At 40.9% G+C, this 6,455-nt stretch overlaps 1 long non-coding RNA gene across 1 annotated transcript; it reads right to left on the bottom strand.

The window, feature by feature from the left end:
- Positions 1-1,774: 1,774 nt before the first annotated feature.
- On the bottom strand, positions 1,775-5,275 carry LOC120976212 (uncharacterized). The gene is made up of 4 exons (XR_005771568.3): positions 4,861-5,275; positions 3,838-4,780; positions 2,146-2,207; positions 1,775-2,031 (listed from the first exon to the last, which is right to left on the bottom strand). It is a non-coding gene; the product is annotated as an uncharacterized lncRNA (long non-coding RNA).
- Positions 5,276-6,455: the final 1,180 nt, after the last annotated feature.

Below are 6,455 nucleotides of genomic sequence, written 5' to 3'. Positions count from 1 at the left end.
TTCCCTTTGAAGTTATCTTATCGGATTGAGTCTTTAAGTATTTGAGAACACTTGATGTATGTCTTGCATGTGCTTACCTGTGGTGACAATGGGATATTCACGTGATCTACTTGATGTATGTTTTGGTGATCAATTTGCGGGTTCAGTGACCTTGTGAACTTATGCATAGGGGTTGGCACACGTTTTCGTCTTGACTCTCCGGTAGAAACTTTGCGGCACTCTTTGAAGTACTTTGTATTGGTTTGAATAGATGAATCTGAGATTGTGTGATGCATATCGTATGATCATACCCATGGATACTTGAGGTGACATTGGAGTATTTAGGTGACATTAGTGTTTTGGTTGATTCGTATCTTAAGGTGTTATTCTAGTACGAACTCTAGGATAGATTGAACAGAAAAAATAGCTTTGTGTTATTTTACTACGGACTCTTGAATAGATCGGTCAGGAAGGATAACTTTGAGGTGGTTTCGTACCCTACAATAATCTCTTCGTTTGTTCTCCGCTATTAGTGACTTTAGAGTAACTCTTTGTTGCATGTTGAGGGATAGTTATATGATCCAATTATGTCATTATTGTTGAGAGAACTTGCACTAGTGAAAGTATGAACCCTAGGCCTTGTTTCCTAGCTGTTTACGCTCACTTTTATCGCTTGCTACCTTGCTGTTTCTATATTTTCATATTACAAATACCTATATCTACCATCCATATTGCACTTGTATCACCATCTCTTCGCCGAACTAGTGCACCTATACAATTTACCATTGTATTGGGTGTGTTGGGGCCATAAGAGACTCTTTGTTATTTTGTTGCAGGGTTGCTTGAGAGAGACCATCTTAAACCTACGCCTCCCACGGATTGATAAAACTTAGGTCATCCACTTGAGGAAAATTTTATGCTGTCCTACAAACCTCTGCACTTGGAGGCCCAACAATGTCTACAAGAAGAATGTTGTGTAGTAGACATCAAGTTCTTTTCTGGCGCCGTTGCCGGGGAGGTGAGTGCTTGAAGGTATATCTTTAGATCTTACAATCGAATCTTTTTGTTTCTTGTTTTATCACTAGTTTAGTCTATAAAAGAATATTACAAAAATGTAATTGAGGGTGCCTCACATGCTTCATCTTTTTAATGTCTTCCGTGAAAATAAGGATTCCGAAAATTGTGCTCAAGTACTAGAAGAAGAATTACATAGAATGCTTGGCATAAAATATGTCAATGATCAGCATGATTGCAATGTTGTTAGCACTACACCACAACACTACATCCCTAACAACCAAGTTGGTCGGGAATACAAGTTTCTCTGGTAGACAGTCTGTCGGGAAAGACTATTGCCGACCAACAACGTCTGTTGGGGAAAGTCCAGACGGGAAAACCCTTTCCCGGCCGACATATCTTTCCCGACCGACTTTTTGTCGGGTATGGGGTATCTTTCCCGACCAACAATATGTTGGGCCTGCCATGGGCCTTTCCCGACCAACAATTTGTTGGGGTTGCCATGGGCCTTTCCCGACCGACTATCAGACAGGGTAATATTTTCCGACCAACAATCCATTAGCGCAGCCAAGGGTTTTCCCGACCGACTATCTGATAGGGTCTTCTTTCCCGACCAACATTCTGTCAGGCCAAGCATTAGCCTTTCCCAACCGCTATGTGACATGGTTTGTTTTGCCGACCAAAATCCGTTAGTCCTCCCATAGCTGCATTTCACGTTACCCACTGAATGCCATCAAGTTACATAATCATACATAACAGTAACATGCAGCATCCAACAATATTAAACCAGAACCAAACAGTAGTCACACACATTCATTAATTTTCACATATAAATAGTTCAATTGTTATGAACTAATGACCAACCAAGTTTCCTATAAATAAACTAATGTAACAAATTAAATAGAGGAAACATGATAGTTCACTATCTGAGAGAAAAAGTTCATCGCTTTGTTTTCTACAATACATCATTGCATCCTTCTCTTGACATCAAATCCTTCATTCTTCATCTCATTGGAGAACATTCTCCAGCTTGAACATCTGCAAGTCAAAATCCCCGATAAGTATTCCATACCACAACTAGAGAACATTATATTTTCTCTAAGCTGCCTTCAATATCATTTCATACCAAAGCAACTCAAGAGAATTCATTACCACTGACAGGAGAAGGGGTGCCCTTCTAGGAATTTAAAAAGGGCGTGTATCTTTAGCCATTCCTACATGAATGAAAGGAGTAAGAAATCAAACGATTAAGAAAAGGTAGCAGCTGAATAAGAATAGGGAGCATCGAAAGCATTTGCTAAGCATCTGCAACACGACAAAGGATGTTTCAACTAGCATCATGAGGCTTGCAGAGTACAAAAACCAACTACCATTGCAAACATCAACACACAAGAAGCATAAAAAACATTACAAAGATCAGTACACCAGTATAGAACAGAGCTCATTGGAATATAAGTAAAAGTAAGAAGTTGGCATACACAAAAATAAATCTAAAAAGGGGAGAGAAATCATGCAGGAAGAAGTGAATATGTTCAAGAGGCCCTAGAAAAATAGAGAGAGAGTTCACCTTTTTCTGATTCACAAATCCACAACACTTAGTTTTTGTCTGTATTGCTTGCTTTATGATCTAATAATTCATCTATATCTATCCTAGGAACTAAAGATATCATTTCTATTGGGGTTTGCTACTACATATTGTGTTGCTAATATAGTAATGCTAATGAAGGCCATTTGTATTCGGCATTTTACTTATATGAACATGACAACAAAACTATCGCTAGCACGAATAGAAACTTGAGTAAATTCTCAAGTCAGAGATATGGAAGTGATCATGTTCAGTGGTTCAAATTTTTAGTAAAGAATTGTGAAGAACAGTTCTGAAGTCATTTCCATGTTCATTTGCATCGATGTACACCCAGAATTCAGCAGACAGCAGCATAGCAAGGTTGACAAGCAGCACACCAGCAAGATCGAACATAGTTTCACATCATTTCATTTTTCAACTAGATGATGCACACTACAAAGCCAAAACCTAGAAGCTGCACATGGATTACAAAAGTTTTTGTTATTTAGTGCACCAGTTGTTATAATGGAGCTTCAGTACAATAAATATCAAAATTACATAGTTATAGAAGTGTATTAGTTAGCCATGCATAATAATCTCCCCAATGCTCTTTTTCAACGCCGATGTTGCTCTGCTGCTGTTCTTATTTAATCTCCCGCTTGGCGCTCAACAGGAGAAGCACCGGCCAAGGGCCAATGATGCATAGACAGGGGAACATGGCAGAATACCATGCCACTCGATGAGAACAAAATAAAGTCAAGGAAGCTGCTGTACATTGGGTGATACAGCATAGAATCAATTGTGCGACATTTTCATCGACCCGTGCATACGCACGGGGTACCTCTTTTGTGTTTGAGATTATTAGTTGGGAATAATCTTGACAATCTTAAATCGTTAGACCATAGTTTACATCACAAACAGTTTTTGCTTATGCAGCATATGCTATTCTTCTATAAATCTAGGAAAAACAAAAATATGTGTAAATTTGTGTGATGCCTCCCAATTCACGAGATGGGAGAAAGAGGTGGTGAAGAATGCACTTATTTGTGTGCTTAGGATACAACTAAACAAAAAGGAGCTGCCAAAATAAATTTTGAGTATAATTAGATAAGACTTTCATAAGCAACATGTTCTAAAATACTCCCTTAATGGTATACTGCCAAAATAAATTTTGGGTATAATTAGAGGTGTTCAAGAATCAGCATGTGCTACATATATTTAGGTCCAGAACAGAGTGTGGATGCATATACTGCAGTTTTACAGTCAGCGGGATGACTTACTTCAAATACCGAAGATCTCCAGTAAGTAATAAGGTTCTTTCAGTCAGCTTCACTAATTCTACTCTCATGTCTTTTCATAAGTTGTGCATCAATCAGCGCGGCATCAAACTTATGCCTCTTTAAATCTGACTTCCAATCCTTCCATTTTGTGTGTGAACTGTTGATAACAAAGCTCAAAGCGGTTTGCTTCCATATCTTCCTGCATAGAAGTCATTGTTGCTCGTGCCGCTGCCAGCCATTTATCATTTTCTTCAATGGTCCTACTTCTCTGTAGTTCATACTCTACCGCTTTCAGTTGTTCCTTCATGACCCCACCACATTTAGCTTTTCCGCTTCCACTTGCGCTTGTCATTTTTCCTCCTGCTACTTCTCCTCGTCGACCCAATGTTACCAACAGTTATACTCTATGCTACCTGCAGAAACCAAGTCAGCGGAAACAGGGGGCGGAAGCCATGTCATCTCATGTAAAAAGAAAGTTCTTACATTTGAACAATCCTCTTATCAAGCACAAAGTGACACTAAACACGGTGGCAGACTAAACACATCATGGCAGACTAAGCACAAAACAGTAAACATATCTAGGGAACTTTTTGGAAGAGCAAACATAACTTATCTTGGATAGAAGGATAACAAGAGTAACACCAAAAACATGACTCTTAGTGAAAGATGAACTAATGACCAATGGAAAAAAAAAGATTAGTTCATAATGGTACTACAAAATTTGCAAGGGAAATAAACGAAATTTGCACACAACAGCTCAACTTATAAAATTAGTTCATATCCCTGCCATAAAGCTTCTCACAATCAGACTAGCTAGCAGCAGTACACAGCAAACCGGAGAACCAGTGGATAATAAAAGCATGAGGTGCCTTGTCCACTGGAACATCTACTCGTTTCCCACCGCCGGAGCCCCCCGTTCCCCGCCGCCGGAGCACTCCTTTCCCTGCTAGCAACTGTCAAAATACGCCTCCAGAAGAGAGAGATAGAAGGAGGGATGCAAAGACAGAGAGGGAGGAGTCATACCTCAACCGCATCGATGCCCTTGCCCAGCCGCACGCTGCCCTGGTCCAAATCGCCGCCACCCGGACATGGGGGAGGTCGGGCCAGGGAGGAAGGCGACAACTGTGTTGGATGTGGCCGTGGAGGTAGGCGGCCACCCGGAGAGAGAGCAGGAAGGCGTTGGGCTGGCAGTGGAGAGGCAGGACGACGTTGGGCTGCGGTGAAGGGGCAGGACGGCGTGGAGCGGCCCTGCAGAGGCAGCGCAGCATGGCGCGGCGCTGTAGAGGCATGGCGGCATGGGGCGGCGGTGATACGGCGCCGAGATCGACCAGCGGTAGCCCCGGGCGGTGTAGGGCGGCGGTGGGACGGCGTGGGATCGACCGGAGGGAGCCCTAGGCAGCGTGCGTGGGGAACGAATCTAGGGATTTTGTTGCCTTCTGCGCGTGCTTGTCATTTTTGGGACAAATATCTTCGCGGGTTGGGCCGATTATTGGCGCTACAAATTTGGTGTTCGCGCGCGAGGCCCGTTTAGCGTCCGATGGTTGGTTGGGGTTATGTACCGACCGATGGTCTGGCGGGCGTAAAAGGATTCCTGACCGATTGTTGGATGTTATATGGTTTAGCATTCCCGACCGATAGTGGATCACTGTATAGAGATTTCCCGACCCACAGTTCATTAGAAATTTTACTGATAGATTATCAGTCGGCAATACCGCGTTTTTCCCAACATACATCGGTAGGGAATTCTGGTGCGTGGTGTAGTGTTAGTATGAATTCTTTGAATACCCATGATGCTAATGGTATGCAAAGCCACAAGCTTGGGGATGCTATGTTTGATAAATATGATATATTTTGTCCCCAAAGTTTTGATGAGCAAATTTATTATGATGAAAGCATGCCTCCTATTTATGATGATTATTGTGATGATACGTATTCCATAAAGAATAAACATAACCATGAAACTTGTCATCATGATTTTAATTTTCAATTGGATTATGCTTCACATGATAGTTATTTTGTTGAGTTTGCTCCCACTACTATTCATGAGAAGAAGTTTGCTTATGTGGAGAGTAGTAAAATTTATATGCTTGTGCATCATGAAAATAATGCTTTATGTGATGGTTATATTTTTGAATTCATTCATGATGCTACTGAAAATTTTTATGAGGGAGGAACATATGCTTGTAGGAATTGCAATAATATCAAGTTTCCTCTCTATGTGTTGAAAATCTTGAAGCTATGCTTGTTTTACCTTCCTATGCTAGTTGATTCTTTTTCCCATAAGTTGTTTGCTCAAAAACTCCCTATGCATAGGAAGTGGGTTAGGCTTAAATGTGCTAGTAACTTGTTTCATGATGCTCCCATTATGTTTCAATTCTTATCTTTTATGTGAGCATCATTGTCATCATCATGCCTAGCTAGAAAGTCATTAAAGAAAAGTGCTTGTTGGGAGACAACCCAATATTTACCCTTACTGTTTTTATGTGTCCACATGATTATTCTACTGTAGTAATCATGTTTTATAGCTTTTGTTTCAATAAAGTGCCAAGTAAGACCTTTAGGATAGCTTACGGTGATAGTTGTGTTGATCCTGCTGAAAATCAGAAACTTTTGCGCCC

The sequence above is a fragment of the Aegilops tauschii genome, chromosome 1 (genome assembly GCF_002575655.3).
Source record: "Aegilops tauschii subsp. strangulata cultivar AL8/78 chromosome 1, Aet v6.0, whole genome shotgun sequence".
In the NCBI taxonomy this organism is placed as follows: Eukaryota; Viridiplantae; Streptophyta; class Magnoliopsida; order Poales; family Poaceae; genus Aegilops; species Aegilops tauschii.
The sequence above is the reverse complement of the archived record's forward strand: the minus strand, read 5'-3'. Positions and strand labels throughout refer to the sequence as shown.